Source organism: Canis lupus, chromosome 2 (assembly GCF_003254725.2).
Source record: "Canis lupus dingo isolate Sandy chromosome 2, ASM325472v2, whole genome shotgun sequence".
In the NCBI taxonomy this organism is placed as follows: domain Eukaryota; kingdom Metazoa; phylum Chordata; class Mammalia; order Carnivora; family Canidae; genus Canis; species Canis lupus.
Genome location: NC_064244.1, coordinates 40,995,954 through 41,017,305, shown reverse-complemented (window position 1 = coordinate 41,017,305; position 21,352 = coordinate 40,995,954).

Below are 21,352 nucleotides of genomic sequence, written 5' to 3'. Positions count from 1 at the left end.
TTGTCACCAGGACTGCATTAGCAAAAGCATTTTCTGGGGGAGGAATCAGCCTGCTAATTTTAAAAATCATCACTGTACTCAAATGCCAGTGATTTTCAATTTTGAAGTCAAAATGAAGAAGGGAGTCTATATATATTTTTTATTTGTAAAAAATTATTTTCATTCATTTATTAATTGGTGGTGATATATGAAAGTATTGAGTCACTATATTGTACATCTGAAACTAATATTACACTAAGTCAACTAACTGGAATTTAAATAAGAACTTAAAAAATTATTTTAAAAAGTTACTGAATTGAGGAATATTTAAAATAAGGAATATTAACTAATTTCTTTTTCTCTATAAGGTAAAAAAAGTAGTCATAATAAAACTTTTTGTTTTTGCTTCTTGAAAATATACTCTTCATATACATAGATGAATCCCATTAACTATCATGGCCAATTCATTTGCAAGACAGATCAAAGAGTGGGATGCTGTACCTTTCTTTGTGGGAACAACAACAAAAATAAACAATGGTTATAGCGCTAATGAAAAAGTCTGTCTCAAATCATAAACAGCTACTTAAAATACCATGAAGAAAAATATAGCACTTTAGAGTTTTGGAAAAACATGCAAAAAATATGCCCAGTTTAAACACTCCTTTGTGGAATCCAAAAAAATAAAACAAATGAATAAACAAACAGACAAAAAGCAGAATCAGGCCTATTAATACAGAGAACAAATTGATGGTTGCCAGTGGGAAGGGGGGTGGAGAGTTGAACAAAGTTGATGAAGGGAAGTGGGAGATAGAGTCTTCTGATTATGGATGAATAAGTCACAGGCTTAAAAGGCACAGCAGAGGGAATACAGTCAATGACATTGTAACAGCATTGTATGGTGACAGAGGTAGCTACCCTGATGGTGAGTATGGATAGTGTAAGGTATAGAGAAGCTGAGTCACTATTTTGTACACCTGAAACTAAGTAACATTGTGTGTCAACTATAGTCCAATAAAAAAAATTAAAAGAATAAAAAAATAAACACAAGTGATTAGTGTGTCGTATGTACAAATAACTCAGAAATTATACTTCTAAACAATGGGGTTCCTTTTACATTAAAAACTTTGAGAAAATATATATGTAGTTCAGATATTGTTCCTTTTATTTCAAGATATTTATTATCTTTTTAGAAATTTACATACTTTTAGGAATTTTAATTTGATACATCTCAAAATTTAAGATGTGTTTTCTGTCTTAGGAAATGGTGAACATATTGTACTGAATTTGGTAATCGAATGAAATACTGCAGTTCAATTAAAAATTAAGCATGAATGTAATTAAAATAAGAATTATTTTCTTTTAGTTGCCTCTCTGACAATTTTGAAAGGTGTGAACTTGGATGGTAGAGGAAATGGGAGAGTGAGGAGAATAGGTAAGAAAGAGGAAAGGAATAAGAAGGTAGGAAAAGCACGTGCTTGGCGAGTATTCAGTATTTTCCTTCTCAGGAGTGTGGTGTAACACACATGTAGACACATGTGCTCACACATACATAATCTTGAAGTCCTTTGCAAAAAGTTAGGTCAGATGTCAGGCACTAATAGTTTCAAAGGCAATTAATGAACAACCTTAAAAACTGTTTTAAATTATTCTTGAATGCTTCATGGGAAGAAATTTTGTGACTTCCAAATATTCGTAGCAATTAATAGGTGCTCAGATAATGTTATATAATTGAGATTGAGATAACTTTAATTGGCAAGAAAGTATATTCTGTTATTATCGTGACATGAAGAAAAGAACAATAAAAATAAAATTTCATTCTTTGACACAGAAATCTTAGCTTATATAAAATTGGATCCACTCTACTCAGTATATTAGGTCCAAACTTCATTCATGTTTTATAAGAAAATAAAAAATAGATTGTGATCTTCAAGGACATTTACCTCCATCTTCTTCTCAGCACAAAATACAAGCTAAAGTTCTTCTAAGAGAAGTACATAGTCCTTTTATACTTAACTTCGTTCTGTGGTGGATAAGAAAGAGCATAGACTTTGATTCCAGATAGACTAGGAATGTGCATTCCACTTCTGCCATGAACTGTATGATTTGAGGGATGTTAATTAACCTTTCTGATTCTTAATATTCTTAAATCAGATGGCCTTTCTTTTCATGCATCTTATACTTATTTCTTTCACTTTCTTGGCTCAGAAATACCGTTAGTGTTTTGTCGAAAGTTTGCATTCAGTCTCAAAATTGTTTAAGGTTTGAGTATATCATCATATTAGTGATGCCTTTCAACCTTGTGTCAACTACAAATAATAAATGTCTTCTTGATCATCATCAATATCATTGACAAAGTGTTGAACAAAACAGGGTTGAAGATATTTCACCAACTTATCTCCCAGGTTACTCTACTGGAATCAACGTTCATGTTTTTGGCATGGTAGCAAGCTCTCAGCCTTACGAAATACAGGGAGGCATATTGGGCATGACTTGCTTTTAAAGAATCTACGTAGACTCCTGGTTATCCTCACCTTTCCTAAATGCTCACATTACTGTATTTCCTGCTCCTCCCGTCACAGATTCAGCACCCCTTTAAAAATAAGTCCTTTATGGTTTCTCATTTATTTGCATTACACTTGTATTTTCCTAACTTAAGTCACGATGTTGCTTTTGCCTGGAATGTTCTTTCCTCTAATCGCTGTAGTCTAAATTCTACATATCATATGGGGAGAAGTCTAAGTAATAATACTCTTCACGAAACATTTCTTCTTTCTTTCTTTCTTTTTTTCTTTTTTCTTTTTTTTGAGAGAGAGAGAGAGCAAGCAGGCTGGGGTAGAGGGAGAAGGAAAGAGAATTCCAAGCAGGCTTCATGCTCAGCACAGAGCCTCATGTGGGGCTTGATCTCATGACCATAAGATCATGACCTGATCTGAAATCAAGAGTCAGTCACTTAACCGACTGAGCCACTCAGGCACCCCTCGCGGAGCATTTCTTAATCCTCTAAGGTAGACATTCTACACTAGTAGCAAGAAGATTAACTCTCATTTGTTAATGTATTTTATTTGTAATGTATTTATTTGTATTTTAATGGTTTAAAAAATTCAAAATAGTCTACAACTTTTAAAATTTGAATATATAACAAAATGTTAAACACAAGATTTCTGAATTTTTGGGGGTCCTTCATTGCCAGGGTGAAAGTCAGCTGGCATTTAGTGGTAACTGCTTCATTTAAATATGTCATTGAGGGATCCCTGGGTGGCGCAGCGGTTTGGCGCCTGCCTTTGGCCCAGGGCGCGATCCTGGAGACCCAGGATCGAATCCCACGTCAGGCTCCCGGTGCATGGAGCCTGCTTCTCCCTCTGCCTGTGTCTCTGCCTCTCTCTCTCTCTCTCTCTCTGTGTGACTATCATAAATAAATAAAAAATTAAAAAAAAATATGTCATTGGTTCATCATTGGCCTTATTTGTTGCTGGCCCTAGAAGGCATTTGAGTTTGAGAATCATGTCCTTTGACTGCAATAATATTTATTCTTCTTAATTCTCTTGACGTGTATCTTTACTTTTCTTGTGAAACTGTTCTACTTTGTAAAATTATGCCCATCTGACATCTCCTCTATTTGTCTGGATGCTCCTTGTGAACAGAATCTGTAAGTTATTAATCTTTTATCCTCCAAATCTTTGTTTTATATTTAGCAATTACTCCACATTTATTCAAAATGCGAATAAGATTTTTTTGTAAATTAGCATTATATATTGATCAGAGATCATTAGTTACTTGTAGCAAACATTTTTCAAAATCTATCCTTTTCCTTCTTTTACACATGTAGATGTTTGCTCCCTAGTTTTCTATCATTTATTTCATTTCTTTGATTTCCTATAGATATATTTCAACAGGGCTGTAGTTTCCCTTAGTAACCCCTATATACTTACCTGCTTCCTAATGAAATAGAGGGACTATATACTAATACTCTCTGACTCTCATGTGAGAAAACATAGACTGCCACTCACATAATCAGGAGTCAGATTTTGCAACCTGCAGATTCTTGTGTGGCAGCTCTCTTCCTATTTAATTCATATAACCTTCTCCAGTCACTGCCCTTACTTCACCATCCACACTCTCTTCATATCCTTTTTCATTATGATCAAGGCTATTATTTTTCTTTATATTACTTTAACTGTAATAGAAATCAAACTAAGTCATAAAGTACACTTTTGGAAGTTAACGATGTTATGAATCTTAATATAACATTAGGAAAATTTCTGTTTCATTCAAACATTTCTATCTTCCTGATTTTCTCTCTTTTTCATGTTTTTGTATATTTCTTCATGAATTCACTTTTACAGTTAAATTTTGCATATGTAGTTTCATATTAAGCCTCCTTAAACATCTTATTTTTATTTTTTAAATTTAAATTCCATTTGCCAACATACATTACATCATTAATTTCAGATGTAGTTTCCTATAATTCATCATTTGCCATAAACATCTTATTTTTGAATTTAGGTGTTTTAGCTCCACATAAATTTGGATAAGGTTCAAGAAGAGATTACCACAGCATAAACTTAGGAATGCTATGAAACAGTGATACTATTCCTCAGTCATCCTAAGAAAAAGGTCAGAGTAACCTTGTTTTCATCTTTGACAAGGTCACTAGACTGGTAGATGTGGGGTACAGAATAGACACCATGGGTTGGACACTGGCAAGATGTGAGACAAACTGTCTCGGGCTGTAATTGTGAAGCGACAGAGAATTAGGAGTAGACTGCTTTAACTGGTTCAACAACTGAACAAAAAACGTGCTGATGGATGAATTAACATACCTGAGAAGAACAGAGTACTGTCCAGTCACTACTTTCGTAACTGACTCCAATGAAGATATAGAAAACGTGCTTTAAATATGAACTTACTTCTCTATTATCCTCTCCTTTTGTGGTTCATTTCCTTGGCTTATTTAGAGAGCATTTCATCTTGTTCATTTTGGCCGGTCATCACTGCATCACCTTCACTGATTGCATCAAATTTATCAGTTAAACTACTCAAGGTGTCACGGCTGGAGTACTATCGTCATTCACCTCTTTTTTCTTAGAACTTCTATAAATCGGTTCCACCGAAATTGGTACTGGATTGCTGTTATGTTATTGACTGATGAGTCTTGTTCTGTAGCTTCATCTATAACATGAGATTATAATGATCTTGAAAGCAAGACAGGGGTTTATTTCATTCTCTTTTAAACTCTCCTATCAATATTTTTTGAATGAAAAAGGACAGTTTTCATCTTTACTTATGTTCTTTACTTATTAATCTTTTGGTTATCTTATCTAAACTACTTCCTGGGGACACCTGGGTAGCTCAGTGGTTGAGCATCTGCCTTTGGCTCAGATGATGATCATGGGGTCCTAGGATCGAGTCCTGCATCAGAGTCATAGCAGGAAGCCTGCTTCTCCCTCTGCCTATGTCTCTGCCTCTTTGTATGTGTCTCTCATGAATAAATAAAATCTTAAAAAAAATAAACTGCCTCCTAATCTTCTCTGCCATTATTTGAAGCTGATCTTCCTCAATGGTTTCTATAGGTTTGTTTGGCTGCTTTGCTCCCTCTGCCTTCTCATAGCAATTTGCTCGTCCTCATTAGAGTACTTAGAACACTATGTTATCTCTGTACTCTAGGGGTTCACAGTTTAGCAAGTAAGATAGAAGCAATACAATTCAAATATCATGTAGTAGTAACATTTCAGAAAACACACTGTTTTTGAAATGCCATGAGGGCATAAAGATCCAATTAATTTTTCCAAGACAGTATCAGCAGAAAAGGGCTCATTAAAAAAAAAAAGATACACTTGTACAACTGCGTACAAGGAGTCTTGAAGAGTAAATATGAATTCTGTGGCAAAGTAACACTGGAGGGGAGATGCTGAAGAAGAAGAGGAAGACAGAAGTAGAGATACAATTGAACTAAAACCCAGGCAAATAGAATGAATGAGAGAAGACTATTGACTGCCATGAAAACCAAATAGCTCTACAGGCTGAAGCACAGGCTACCTTACCTGGTCAAGATGGTTGAAGAACATTTGAAATGGGCCAGGACCAAGTTAGTTCCTGGAATGTCTCACCGTGTTTTCAGAGTGAGCAGTGGCCCAAGGTGATTTAGAGCTAGCTCTGAATCAGAGGGCAATAAAAATTCTTGCTGGCACACTGACTTTTCCTACCACCCTAAATTGAAACATTTATTTACCCTCTGGAAAACATGATGGAAAACAAGCTAGGGTGAATTGCACATGGTAACAATGGAAAAAATGAAATAGTTTCAGCCCAACTAAGTGTCTGGTTGTGCCTGTTCCTTTTGAAGCTTAATTATAAACATCATCAAAAGAAGCTTCTATAATGTTAGCTAACACTACAATACCAGGGGAAAGTTCGCCAAAGTCTTAAAATCACAAGGAAGCAGTGTTGCCCAGGTCAGGAGATTTAGTTCAAACAAATCATTACTCAGTTTCCCCTAAATTTAGGGGCAAAGAGTCTGCAAGATTTTTACTTCTAAATTCTCTAATCCCATTATATCGGCTATCTACATTCTTTCCCAAGCCTATCGACTCCGGGGATTGGGGGACAAGCTACCTGAGGGAAGAATAAGTGAGAGTGCCTCCCCATTGCTTAACAAAGTTTAGCCAATAAAATTAAAGAGCTTTTAACTCAGGATTCAAGGTTCTTCTGTGATCTGGCTACCTTCTGTCTCAATTTCATCCCCCAGTATCCTTGCTGAACAGCAGAGGCTCAAACCACTAAAATCCTGAGTACTATCTCTTCCTATACTTTTGCCTACTAATATTTTCTAAAACACATTGTTGCTACTTCTGCTTATTAGAATCCAACTCAACTTTCCCAACTAAGCTAAGGTAAAGCCTATACTAAAACATTTTCTGAAGTTTCTCAGGAAAGAATCAATTTTTCTCTTCTAACTTATATTAAAATAAATATAAGCATTTTATTTATAATAAAAAGCATTTTACCTTTAATGGCATATAGCATGGGGTATATTCTAAGTCTATACCTACCTTATAGAAGTTATTCAGTATTACTTAAGATACTATATAATCTTTGAGAGTAGAGGTTTATTAGACATATGCCAATCAAAAATAGTAGGAACTATAACTAAGAGTTTAATAATAGTAAGAAAAATAGGCAAAGCTAAGTAGCTATGTTTGGTGAAGAATCAATGTTTCTATGATTCATTGTGTTTGGTTATGTTGCATATAGAGGGCAATGTCTATGACTTGGCCTCGTTGCCTGTGTATAAGAGAAACAACAATCCTGTATCTATCAGATAGTACAATCCAGTAACTCCTTATCCTCTTAACTCTGATGCAGGTAAATTTTGCACCATACCTTTTATTACAAATTGTTTTATGTAAGATAGTCCCAGTTGATATAACACATTATCTCTATGTATAATAACTTACACAAGAGGAAGTGCTTCTCAATTGTGTAAAGACCAGGTGACTACCTCTGATTTACATATATCCTTTTTCCAAGCAGTGGTGAAGAGACCCAGTCTCCTTTTATTTTGGGCTTTCTTATATGGCTTAAATTTGCTATGCTCATTTGCATCAAGGTAGTAGGAGAAAGAAAAATATTGTGGGGCACCTGGATGGCTCGGTTAGTTAAGTGTCCAACTCTTGTTTTCGACTCAGGTCATGATATCAGGGTGATGAGATAGAGCCCCATGTTGGGCTCCATGCAGTCTCTTTGAAATTCTCTCTCCCTCTGGACTCCCACTCATTCTCTCTCTCTCTGTCTAAAATAAATAATAAAAATCTTTTTAAAATAAAAGAAAAATATTGTGAAGGGTTCACACGTGATTCTTCACCAACTTGGCTTTAAAGTGAAACATCAATCATCGCTGAGAACTAGTCACATGATTACACTTAAATCCAAGAGGGGTAGAAAAACCAATTTCCTTGTTGAGCTTTCCCTTCCCGGCAATGGTTCTATATTCTATCAGTGGAGTATGAATTTTGTAGATAATTAGTCCCAATGGCTACCAGATAACCATGCATACCTGTTTTCCCACTCTTAGGGCATACACACTTGACTTCTCATAAGAGGCATTCTAAAGTGTTGTCCAATCATTGCAACCAGCAAAAAGTCCTGATTTCTGAGAGGAGCTCTTTATGGAGACCTATACATTGTAAGGTATGCTGCCAAGGCCTATCTCCTCTCCTATACTAACACATAATGGAGCTTGAACCGGGTCACCACAATTCAGGCCCCTATTCAGAACACAAGAGTGATGAGATTCACATGCCTCTCATGGCACAGAGCACTGCCCAAATCTGCTTACCTGGACTAGTGAAGTCTCCTGGCCTGGTAGTGGGGCACAGTCTTTGACAACACTCTGATTTTATTACCTAAAGAAATGCCCTCTTCCCTAGTTCTTGGCAGTTTTTGTCTCTGCCCTCTTAAGGATCTTATTTGCCTTTCCCCCATCAAGAACCAATCTAAGCCAGGGATGCCTGTATGGCTCAGCTGTTGAGCGACTGCCTTCAGCTCAGGTTGTGATCCCTTGTTTTTGGGATGGAGTCCCACATTGGGTTCACTGTGGGGGGCCTGCTTCTTCCTCTGCCTACGTCTCTGCCTCTCTCTCTGTGTCTCTCATGAATAAATAAATAAAATCTTAAAAAAAAAAAAAGACCAATCTAAGCTAGAGTTTGGAAACACATTTACCCCTGGGGCTACACTACTCTCAAACGTACTTCTCCATGGTCAAGTTCAGAGGCTTAAAGTTTCTTTAAGGGAAGTGATTCTTTTATCTTGGCTTATAGTTTCTCTGGCAATTCAATTTGAAAAAAAGAAAAAAATAGTTTCTTTAGCAATACAAATACTCAAAATTTGGAAGTTTCCTGAACTAATTCCTTTTACTTATTTCCATTTTGGGGAGTACGTTCAAAGTCCTTTACTATAACTGAGGCCTACTTTATGCCTTTTCTTTCTTAATCTCCAGTCTTCAGCTCTAAGTTTAAGGGAGGATAGTTTGTGTCCATCTGAAATAATGAGCTTAGGTGGGAAAGTCTTATCTTTAATATGATCGTGGCAACAAACCTAAATGACTTTTTCAATGGAGAAAATGCACATGGCTTTTGTTACTAAGGGGCTTTCTCAGTCTATTTCTTACCATGAGAGGTCTAGAAACAAAAAGCTTCTTAATTTCCTTGGAAGCCTCACATTTCTGGGTGTTTTATCTGTGCCCTTTAATTTTTACTAGTAAGCCTCCAAATACTTTTCTCAACTCAAGTCTTTCTTATCATATGTTAAAATAAGAAAATAAAAACCGGGGGGCTCCTGAGTGGCTCAGTCAGTTAAGCATCCAACTCTTGGTTTTGTCTGAGGTCATGAACATGCAGCCCCTCATCAGGCTCTGTGTTCAGCACAGGATCTGCCTGAGATTCTCTCTCTCTCCCTCTGCCCCTCTCCCTGCCCATGCTCTCTCTTTCTCTCAAATTATAAATAAATAAAATCTTAAAAAAAAAATCAGAATACACTCTCACTGTGACTCTTTCTGATCCTCTTCCCCAGAATTACAGGCTGAGGAGGCATATGGGGTTGCTCTTGATCCATCATGGTGTGGCAGTGGTAAAACCCAGTCTCAAAGTTGTTCACATTCTTCCCATCAAGCAGTAAGGTCCATAGCCTGTATCCTTCAGCCTGGGCAAGTTTGGGAGTTTGTCAGTCACTAGAGTATGCCAGAAGTGAGGCTGTGCAAGCTCTGAGGATAGGTCATATAAGTCACCACAATGTGTACCTGGCTGTCTTGGAATGCTTAGTCTTGGGATGTTCCTCGTTGGCGTGCACGTTGAATAGATTTGAAGTGTGCCTTTTGTTCAATAAAGTGTTAGGCAAAATGATGCATAAAGAGCCCCAAAAATTAAGGGGCACTTGGGTGATTCAGTTGATTAAGCATCTGCCTTTGACTCAGGTCATGATCCCAGGGTCTGGCATTGAGCCCCATTTTGGGCTCCCTGCTCAGCTGGGAGCCTGCTTCTCTCTGCCCCTCCCTCTGCTCATGTGCTCTCTCTCTCTTTTTCTCTCAGAAAATTAAATAAATCTAAAAAAAAAATAACCCAAAACCTTTTTGATGACATTGAACAACCCTAGACTGAAGGAGACAGGAAGAAATGAAGAGGTCATGTTTTGTGTAATATGGTATAAAACATCAATGGGCAAGAGGCAGCCTCTGAAAACTACTCATCTTTAAACACAGGCCTTTTTTTTGTGGGGTGTGTGTTTTTGATGGGTAAGGGTGAGAAGGTAACACAGAATGAATAACCAAGAGACCAGAGGACAGGACTGAAAACAGAGAATTACTCCCAGGTAGCAGTGTGGGTCTTTATCAAAAACTAGCAACTTGTGCCCAATTAGTGGAGATCTATAATGAAGAAGTGGCACGGTAAAAATTATATTTAGACCAAAAGATTCTGGCTGAGTGCACTGTGCTGATGTGTAATGTTGAATGTTGAATGCATGTGAAAGAGTGGAAGCAGGGATAGTAATTAGAAGATTATTGTAATAATTCAAAAGAAATAAGACAGTGGCTACACTGAGGAATTAACAGGGTGGTGATGAAAAGTGGTTAGCTTTGGGGTATATTTTGAAGATGGAGCCAAAAGACTTTGCTGACGGATCAGATGCTGGGTGTGAGAAAAAGAGTGCAGTCAAGGATGATTATAAGGTTTTTGGCTTAACGACTGGAAAAACTGGAGTTACCATTTTATGAGCTGGTGAGCAATGAGGAAGAAACAATTGTGGAGGGACAGAATGTCAGGAGCTTGGTTTGGGACATGATAATTTTGAGATTTTGATTGGATATTCAAGTAATAGTGCTGAATGGGCTGTGGGATACAAGACTCTGGATTTTGGGGAAGAAGTACAAATTGGGGTACAATCTGCTAGTGGGTGAGATCGCTAAGAGAATAAATATGGGTAAAATCCAGAATGGGTCCAAAGGCTGAGAAGCTGCCATTGCCACTCGAGGAAGGAAATCAGAGAAGCTGAGATGGAGCATCTTGGAAGTGTGATGGGGGAAAAATGTCCTTCCTAGAGGAAGAAGAGTTTAATTGCATGAAATGTTGTTGATATGTCCACGGAAGTGAGGATTAATCAATAATGGAACATTATTCAGTCCTAAAAAGGAAGGAAATCTTGCCATTTCCAATAACACATTATCGATATCATTCTTCATATTGGTCATTCATGTCCTCTCTCTTTTTGTTTTCAGTCAGGTGGACTAGAATTTTCTCAGTTTTATTAATCTTCTCAAAGAACTAGCTTTTGATTTTGTTGCTTTTTCTGTACTGATTTTGTTTTTTTACTTCATTACTTGAAAGTGGAATTTTCAGGAGCAGGAAAGGAGAAGATTTTCAGGAGCAGGAAACATATTCACCACAGGCATGGGGGAGGCACCATCTGCAGGTTGATGGTAGTGAAAGGCTAGCGTGGGTCTTTCAGGATTGCTTCTATTTTCTCAAAGAGGAAGTTCCTGAGAGTGAGGATGTTGAATGAGACACACGTAGTGCTTTCCGACTTGATTTCAGCTTTGTTTAACATTGACCTTGATGACCTCCACTTTATTTCCTTTTCCCCATTTGATGGTTATAGTTTTGACATACTTTGTATTTTTAATTTTCATTACATCTTTATATTGCTTTTGTAATGTGACTTTTTAACAGTTTTCCTTTTTTTGTACAAGGAAAGATTCTAGTTCTATATTTATTGCAATGATTCCTCTTTTAATTATTTCTAACATCTTAACTATTTGCATTTTGAAAAAATCAGATTTGGTGCATTTTGAAAAAATCAGATTTGGTGCTCTGGTTGTCACAGACAAATGAACTGAGTTTGAATATTTCAGATAGGAGTTGTAGCTGAGACAAAGACTACATTTCAGAACACAAGGATACTTGTGAAAATGTGAGAAAAGTAGAACTGCTGCAATTTTGTCTATTTCTCTATAAAATAAAGTATTCTTATGCACTCACCTTTCTTTATGTATGTCAGTCAAAAAAGCACACACATACACACACACACAAAACCACAGGAAATAAGTGCTGGTGAGGATGTGGAGAAAAAGGAATGGTTGTGCATTGTTGATAGAAATGCAGACTGGTACAGCCACTGTGGAAAACAGTATGGAGTTTCCTCAAAAAAACCCCAAAAAACTAAAAAATAGAACTACCCTATAATACAATAATCATACTACTGGGTATTTACCCCCAAATTGCAAAAACGCTAATTCAAAAGGATACATGCAACCCTATGTTTATTATAGCATTATTTACAAACTACAGAAGCAACCCAAGTGTCCATCAATAGATGAATGGATAAGGAAGATGTGGTATATAGTTACAATGAATATTATTCAGCCATAAAAAAATGAAATTTTGCCATTTGCAACAACGTGAATGGAGCCCGAGAGTATAATGCTAAGTAAAATAAGTCAGTCAGAGAAAAACAAATACCATTTGTTTCACTCATATGTGGAATTTAAAAAACAAAACAAATGAGCAAAGCAAAAAAGAGAGAGACAAACCAAGAAACAGACTCTTAGCTAAAGACAAACGATTGATGGTTACCAGAGGGCAGGTGGGTGGGGGTTGGGTGAAATAGGTGATGAGGATTAAAGAGTACACTTACCATGATAAAAAAAATTAAATTAAAAAGTCTCATTCATTGAGTTGTCTCATTTTGAATCTCAAAATTCTGTGAGATACTCATCAACAGGTAAGGTATTATCTTATTTTACCTATGATACAACCATGTGCAATAACTGACTATCAAGGTTGTAAATAGCTTGATGATAGATACTAAGCATCTAGTATTTCCTAGAATCAGCCCAAAGGGCACTACATTGACACAATATCAGTTTGCAGAATTCTTATGTGGTAGACAAAATATGTAGTCCCTTAACAAATGTGTTACGAAGATGTATAGATGCTCCCAGGAAGGGTATGATGATTCTCTCCCTTACTCAGGAGTTATTCTGTAAGTGTGAACTCTGCAGAGCTTCACCGAAAAAAAGACACAAAACTTCTGCTTGACTCATTAGGATGCAACCCTGCAATATAGGACTTTTCCTCTCCTAAAACTTAGTCACAATGCTAACAAGTCATAATTTCCCATGGAATGCTGATGTAGGAGGAGGTTGAGTAAATGTATAATCATTGGAGCTAAGTTATTATTACACACACATATGAAAGTCTTGCTTTGATATTATATTCATCTTTCCTTAAGAATAGTCTTCTGAGTCCCTCTCTCAATGCCAGAAACTGGCAAAAGGAAATTGAGCAAGGCCCTGACCACAGCAATGTACACATTCCATTCTTATTTTGGGTCACACGGGTATTTCAACAAAAAAAAGAAAAATTAAGAAGAACTGTTTAGTCATGTCAATGTATAAATACCTTCTATTTGATAGTCCTAGTGGCTCCTAAGATATATTATATCAAAAACTAAATTCCTCTTGATTGCTACTGAATCTGCATCTTTTCCATGTCTTCTTATTTGATTAATAGTATTATGGATGAGGGATAATCTCAGACTTTTATTTGATTTATACCTCTACCTTGTCTTTATATCTGAACATTATTCAGTCACTAAGATGGCATCTTCTTCATTAGTAATATTTCTAAGAAGGAGGAATCATAAACCATGAAGTTGGCAAAGATCTGATTTCAAAGATCCGATAGTAATCATATAGATGGTGAATATGTCACACAGTGCAGAAAATTCTGAATATATGAGTACTCTATAACTTTTAAATCAATTCCAAATATTTAGTTGCTTTTCCCACTTTCCAATCATTCCTTGATAATTATTTCTGTCATTTTCCGAATCCTGCTAGTAAGGGCACGATCTACTTACAAGCAAGTTTGAGAAAAGTTGAAATCTTCAAAATATAAAGCTGAAATTCTCCATCTACCAAAGGACCGGATAATCTGAGGAAGTTCCTCCTTCCTACTCCTGTTTTTATGCAATTGCCATTGTGATGATAGGAGATGAAACAAGGCAATCTAAGAATGCTTTGCTCCATCTTAGTTTAAAAAATACTGTGAAAATGTTTTAGAACCAAACATCATATTAGCATTTATGACTTCAATGGTGTGGTACAGCTCAGGTGGCTAATTCTTTATTCATTTGTTGAATAAGCACCTACATTATGCCAAGCACTAGACTGGGGATAGGAAATGTAACAATAAACACCGATATGCAATGTCTCCTGCTCCCCTGAAGCTCATGGTCTAGTTATGGAAAAAGAGGTTAGTAAAATTATCCTCGTGATATGTGTTTAATTTTCTGAAATACAGACATTTAGCAGTATGAAAGGTCCAATAAACAGGTCAGATTTAGTTTGGGACTCAGGAAAAACATTCAGAAAGAGAAGGAAGTCTGAGAAAAAGCTTCCTATCTCACACGGGTCCTCCTTTTCCTCCCCATAGCTACAAGCAAAAATACTGTAATCTCCTCTTTTACTTCCCAGATCTAGCTTCCATCCTATAGTTATTTCTTCTGGGAGTTGGACTGTGACTCACACATTTCTGCTTCCTCTGGATACTACCCAAAGGACAATATCAACCCCAGTTTAGCAGCAGGCCCTAAGAGATCCTTCTCCCTCCCAGCTCCTCCTTGAGAGCCTGCCTCTTAGGTGCTATTTTGGGATTGGAAGAATTGGATACCTACAGAATCTGTTCTCTTCAGGTCACTGATCAAACTCTGTTTTGCCTCAAGTGGCACAGTTGCATGCTTATAGAAGATCAATATAATTCCTAAGGGCTGAGAAACATTTTAGTTCTATAAAGCTTGCACCTAGGTACAATTTTCCTGCAAACTCTGTAAGGGCAGTCATTAAACCTTTGCTTGAGTATTCTTAAGACAGGGACTGGACTCCTTTTCAGGGAAGCCCATTCCACTGTTAGATAACACAATTAGACAAATCCTCCTTAATTTTAATTGAGACCTGCCTTCCTGATGATTCAGTTATCCTAATTTCCACCTTGAAGCCACACAGATCACAGTGTGTCTTTCTGTTCCTTCATAGGCTCTTTCCCTCTCTTCCCCTTTCCTTCCTCCTTTCTTCATTCTTTGTTTCGTTCTTTTCTAAACTTATTTCATGCTCTATATAAATATTCTTCTCTACAGGCTAACTATCTGCAGTTTTGCCTTTTATTTTATTTTTAATTTAAAAAAATTTTTAAGACTTTGTTTTTTAAAGTAATCTCTACACACAGCATGGGGCTGGAACTTACAACCCAGAGATCAGAAGTCACATGCTCTACCTACCAAGCCAGCCAGGTGCCCCTGCAGTTTTGCCTTTTAAAAATGGAATATTTTCTAGTACTTTCATTATTTTGATCAAATTTTTCTATACTATTTCCAAATGTTCTGTTTTTCATAAAGTTTCATACCTATGTGTATATACATACAAATATATGTAATATTCCTATATATATAATCTGATATATATTATGAAATATGTAATATTCCAGAAGCTACTTCATCAAAATAGAACTTATCACAGCTATTGGTTTCCTCAGTTCTATTTTGATGAAATAGAAACTGGGGTTGTGAGATGGATCCCCACCTTCAAGCTGCGAGCTGAGCATGGAGCCTGCTTGAGATTCTCTCATCACCCTCTCCCTCTAACCTTCCACCACCACCACCACCCCCATTTGTGTGTGTATGTGTGCGTGCGCACGCGTGCTCGCAAGATCTCTTTCTTTCTCTAAAAAAAAAAAGAAAAAGTCATAAGAAATTAACTTGACTTCTTTGTCTTCTGTCCTGTGAATTATTGCCCTACCTATCATAACCACAACTACTCGGAGCAGAATTTTATTACAGTTTGGGCTCTAATAGTCCTCAGGAAGGACCTCTTTCCAACCATCACAACACCAAATAACCTAGAATTTTTGTAATAACTAAGGATAAATTCATTCTTCAACTTGCTCTCATTCATCATTAATTTGGAAGAATATGTATTTTTAAAATTTTTAAATTCTAATTAATTAACATATAGTGTTATATTAGTTTCAGGTGTACAATACAGAGCTTGAACAATTCCTTACATCACCTGGTGCTCATTGAAATAAAAACCCTCCTTAATCCTCATCAACTGTTAACCCATCCCCCACACCCCTCTCCTCTGGTAATGGTTACCAGTTTGTTCTCCACAGTTAAGAGTTAGTTTCTTAATTTGTCTCCTCCTCTCTCTTTTTTAACCCTTTGCTTGTTTTGTTTCTTAAACTCCACATATAAGTGAAATCATATGGTATTTGTCTTTTTCTGACTTATTTTGCTTAGCATTATACTCTCTAGCTCATCTATGTTGTTGCAAACAGCAAGATTCCATTCTTTCTGATGGCTGAGTAACATTCCATTGAATATATGTACAATATTTTCTTTATCCATTGATCAATCGATGGACACTTAGGCAGCTTCCACAGTTTGGCTATTGTAAACTATGCTGCTATAAACATAGGGGTCCATGTATCCCCTTGAATTAGTGTTTTTGTTTTCTTTGGGTAAATCCTAGTAGTGTAATAGTAAAAAAAAAAGCATGAAGCATAAATAAAAATAAGGTAAGCTATGTAATATTAAAATTAATATTAATCAAAATTTTAGAATATTAGTAAACTAGTAAAACTAGTAAAGTAAAAGAGAAAATATTTCCAACATACATATCCAACAAGTGGCTCACAGAAATACATGAAGAACTCCTACAGATGATAAGAAAAATACAACTGCCCAATGGAAAACATGTGCAAAATAAAGGAAGAAGTTATCAAAAAACTAATAAATTATGCATCATCTCCATTATCCTTTACATTTCAGTTGTTTACCACTAGTTTTTAAAAAATTTTTTATTGGAGTTCAATTTGCCAACATATAGCATAACACCCAGTGCTCATCCCTCCAAGTGCCCCCCTCAGTGCCCATCACCCAGTCACCCAACCCCCTGCCCACCTCCCCTTCCACCACCCCTTGTTCATTTCCAGAGTTAGGTGTGTCTCATGTTTTGTTACCCTCACTGATATTTTCACTCATTTTCTCTCCTTTCCCTTTATTTCCTTTCACTAATTTTTATATTCTCCAAATGAATGAGACCATATAATATTTGTCCTTTTCCGATTAACTTACTTCACTCAGCATAATACCCTCCAGGTCCCTCCACGTCAAAGCAAATGGTAGGTATTTGTTGTTTCTGATGGCTGAGTAATATTCCATCGTACAGAGAGACCACATCTTCTTTATCTGTTCATCTTTCAATGGACACTGAGGCTCCTTCCACAGATTGGCTATTGTGGACATTGCTGCTAGAAACATTGGGGTGCAGGTGTCGGCGTTTCACTGCATCTGTATCTTTGGGGTAAATCCCCAGCAGTGCAATTGCTGGGTCATAGGGCAGATCTTTTTTTAACTCTTTGAGGAACCTCCACACAGTTTTCCAGAGTGGCTGCACCAGTTCACATTCCCACCAACAGTGCAAGAGGGTTCCCCTTTCTCCACATCCTCTCCAACATTTGTTGTTTCCTGTCTTGTTAATTTTCCCCATTTTCACTGGTGTGAGGTGGCATCTCATTGTACCACTAGTTTTTGATCTAATGTTATAATAAATCCTGTTCTTTTGCTAAGGTGAAGCGCTTAAGAAAAAAATAAATCGGTTCCTTGGATTATATTTACTTTCAAACAGTCTTCATCCTGTTTCTTTCATATAACACGTTGCTCTCCTAAATTTTTTGGCTATTTTAGAAACTAGCATACATTTCAGTTTTCCTATTTTAATTTCAAACTCAAAATGTACAGTTCTAGCCGTACTTCTCTTTGATCTGACATAGAATCAATTTCCCCTAATCATCTGCATACTGTTATTTGCAAGTTTATTGTCTTGCTGTTTGATCTATATATTAAGGGCTTATTTTGTTTCTCTATTCTTTTTTTCTGTGGTGTGAAGTTTGGGATTAAATGGGGATTGCACACATTTAGAATAGAATTTCTTTTTCTATGGCATATTGACCTGCCTATTCATTACTTCTCAATTCAAAAGTAGCATGTGTAGTATGATCCCGTTTTTAGTTCTATCACACTTTTTTAAAAAAGATTTTATTTATTTGACAGAGAGAGAGAGAGAGAGCACAAATAGGCAGAATTGGCAGGCAGAAGAGAGGGAGAAGCAGACAGCCTGATGCAGGCTGAATGTGGAGCTGTCTCCCAGGACCCTGGGATCCCAACCTGAGCCTAAGGGAGCTGCTTAACCAACTGAGCCATCCAGGTGCCCCAGTTCTATCACACTCTTAACCTACATATTTAGTCATTAAGAGAGAAAGAGGAAGTGTTGGAAAGATTTGCATCTAAAATTCAAGACAGTACATATTGGCTGTAATGTTTTGTTTGGTTTTACTTTTTTAAATTAAAATTTCCTCTTCTGTATTTCTGAATTCTTCTTGAAGAGTATATATTACTATTTCAAAGCAAAATCATTTTAAAATACAAATTTAACACTTAAATTAAGGAAAGTGAACCATGGTGTAAGTTGGTCTTGTGGTTTGCATGGTATTTCAATGAACCTCTTTGGCTGCCTACACATACCAGAACTCTCAAGTAATTCCTAATTTGTGTATATATACAAAATATGTATCAGCCATCAGAAAGAATGAAATCTTGCCATTTGCAACAACATAGGTAGAGCTAGAGTGTATAATGATGGATGATCAATTTTTAGTCAAGTCTGTCTCTTTGAGTTGATTAGCTTTCTTTGGGTCAGGAAAAAATGAACTCTGCAGAATTATATGAGTAATATTTAGTCTGTAAGGTAGAAACATTTACCAACTCTCTTATCCAATATGAGACCTGAATAAGAGCTCCGCATGCACTATGTTAGGAGATTTCACCGTCTTGGGGAAGAAAATAGATAAATAACATCAGGAATTGCTGAAATCTCTCTTCACCCCAAACCGTTTCCCTTAAATAGATTCAGAAACAGGAATTCCTATGTAAGGAGTGAAGGAGAGCTCTCTTGCTCCTTCATAAGGCTTTGTTTGCATTTGCTACTCACCTGGACATCCCTATTTAAACTTATCCGGAACGTCACTTCTCCTCAAAATCAGCAGTGTGCTGTTATTTTCATCATTTGAAATGATGAGAAATCTGTAGCTCCTGGAGCGTTAGCAACTTGCCCAAATCACATTGTTGCTATGCGATGAGCGGGCCAAAAAGGCTACGTTATTGGTTTAACCGGCAGTATTTTACTGCCACCTTCTGGGAAAGTAGAGTATGTTACAAGTCCTACAAGAGTTCATGAATGAGGTCAGGCCTTTTAGGCTGTGCCTGCGGCAGATGAAGTAAATGTCTTACAAGTCATGCTAGGATATATGTTTGTATATAACACAGAAAAGATAATGGTTTTTAAACAGGTCATGTTTAAAAATGATTTATAGAATTGTCGTGTTTATAAATGATTATAGAATAGAGGCAGGATTATGGTTGAGAGACTAGAATGGAAGTAATAGTTAAGAAGAATATAAAAATAACCCACCAAAACATGATGAAGACTTGCATTAAATAAATATTCATGGGTCTAATTTATATCTAGGATGAAATGAGAAATTATATAAAAATTGCATATTGAAATTGAGTTTGAGTGAGAAAAGAGAGACATTGACTTTCATTAAATCAAAACGCATGGAGAAGTCCATTTAGAAAGAAAAATAGGACTTATATTAGCTATATCATTAAAGATTCTAGAAGCCCATGAGATTAAGATGTGTAGTATCTGATACTAAGTCTATGGGTACAGTCTCATTGTGTGAACACTTGAGTTATAAGTATGCAGACAATAGAGCAATTATAGATGTAAGTGGGATTATGAAGCAGAGAAAGATGGGGAAAGAGAAGTTGGCAATGACAGAAGCTTAGGACAGATCAACAATTAGATCATATAGAATAAAGGGATTGTGACAGAGGGAGTTCAAAATTCAAAACAGCTGCTAGACAGAATAAGAGAGCGAGCACAGGCAGTGGCTGCCAGAGTGAGGAATTCTAGGGGCAAAAGTTCTTTTATGTTGGCAGTGAGAGGATATATGCAGCCAAGGTCAGCTCTTAGAGGATGCACTGAAAGGAGGGAAGTCTTACACTTAGATAAACATGCTGCCCTCCTTTCTTTCTTTGGAAATGTCTACTGTCAAATGACAGAAAAATACTATTATTAAAGTCCTTTTTACTGTTGTGAATGGCACCTTTAAGTAAATGCTTTATTATCCACTACAAATTTTTGTATTATTACAGAATGCAAGTCTTATCTTTTGGAAATCTTTTTAAAATATTGATTGAGTTATTTTAGAGAGAGTATGTGCATACACATGAGTGCAAGGAGAGGGAGGAGCAGATGGAGAGGAGAGGCAGAAAGAGTGAGAAAATTTTCTAGCAGATTCCCCACTGCATGTGGAGCCCTATGTGGATCTCAGGTCCTGAGATCATGCCCTGAACAAAATCAAGAGTCAGACACTTAACTGACTGAGCCATCCAGATGCTCCAAGAATTCTTTTAAAAAGTAGAATAACAACTACTGAATACATTGACAAAAGTACTCCAGACTTCAGAATATAGTATCAGAGGAAAATCTAAATAAAATGATAAATCTTTCATGATAAAATGACGATAAATAAAATGATTTATCTTTCATGTTTCTAACTTTTTATTAAAACTATATTCTGGATGTCAAGAAAGTTAGAAACATGAAAGATAAATCAAGCTTGTAGAGACAAAAATTAAAATGTTTGAGATGAAAAAAATCTCCTGTATAACATTCATGGCAGTTTAATCATTACAGAAGAAAAAATTCGGAAACATGAACTCAAGGCAAAGTGTTAGAAAACAATCCTCCTTGGAGTCCTGTGTGTTCCTGCGTGGCCCAGGACTCAGAATAGTGGAAAGAGACCTGCTATAAAGATAGAGAATATTTCATTTCCTCAGGGCAATTTGCTTTTCATATTCTAAAGATGATAGACCAATATTATTTTTCCCTTTTTTACTGGAGCCATGTGTCTGCTTAGTAGTTAAGGTCAAAGAACTAATGGAACAGATGAAAACTCTGACCATAGTTTCACAAGAATATTCAGAGGCAGAAGAGATGCTCTTCCCAAGCTAGCAGAGAGCAAGCTGGCTGAAGGGAGAGAGCATATTAGAGTATATTAGCGTGTATATTATTCCATATTAGGAATGCATAGGAATATAGGAAAATATATATATATATAAAACAAGGATGATAGATAAAATAATTTTAAATATAAAACAAGGAAGAAGAAGAATGTCCTGATAGATTTCAGAGGTTAAAATG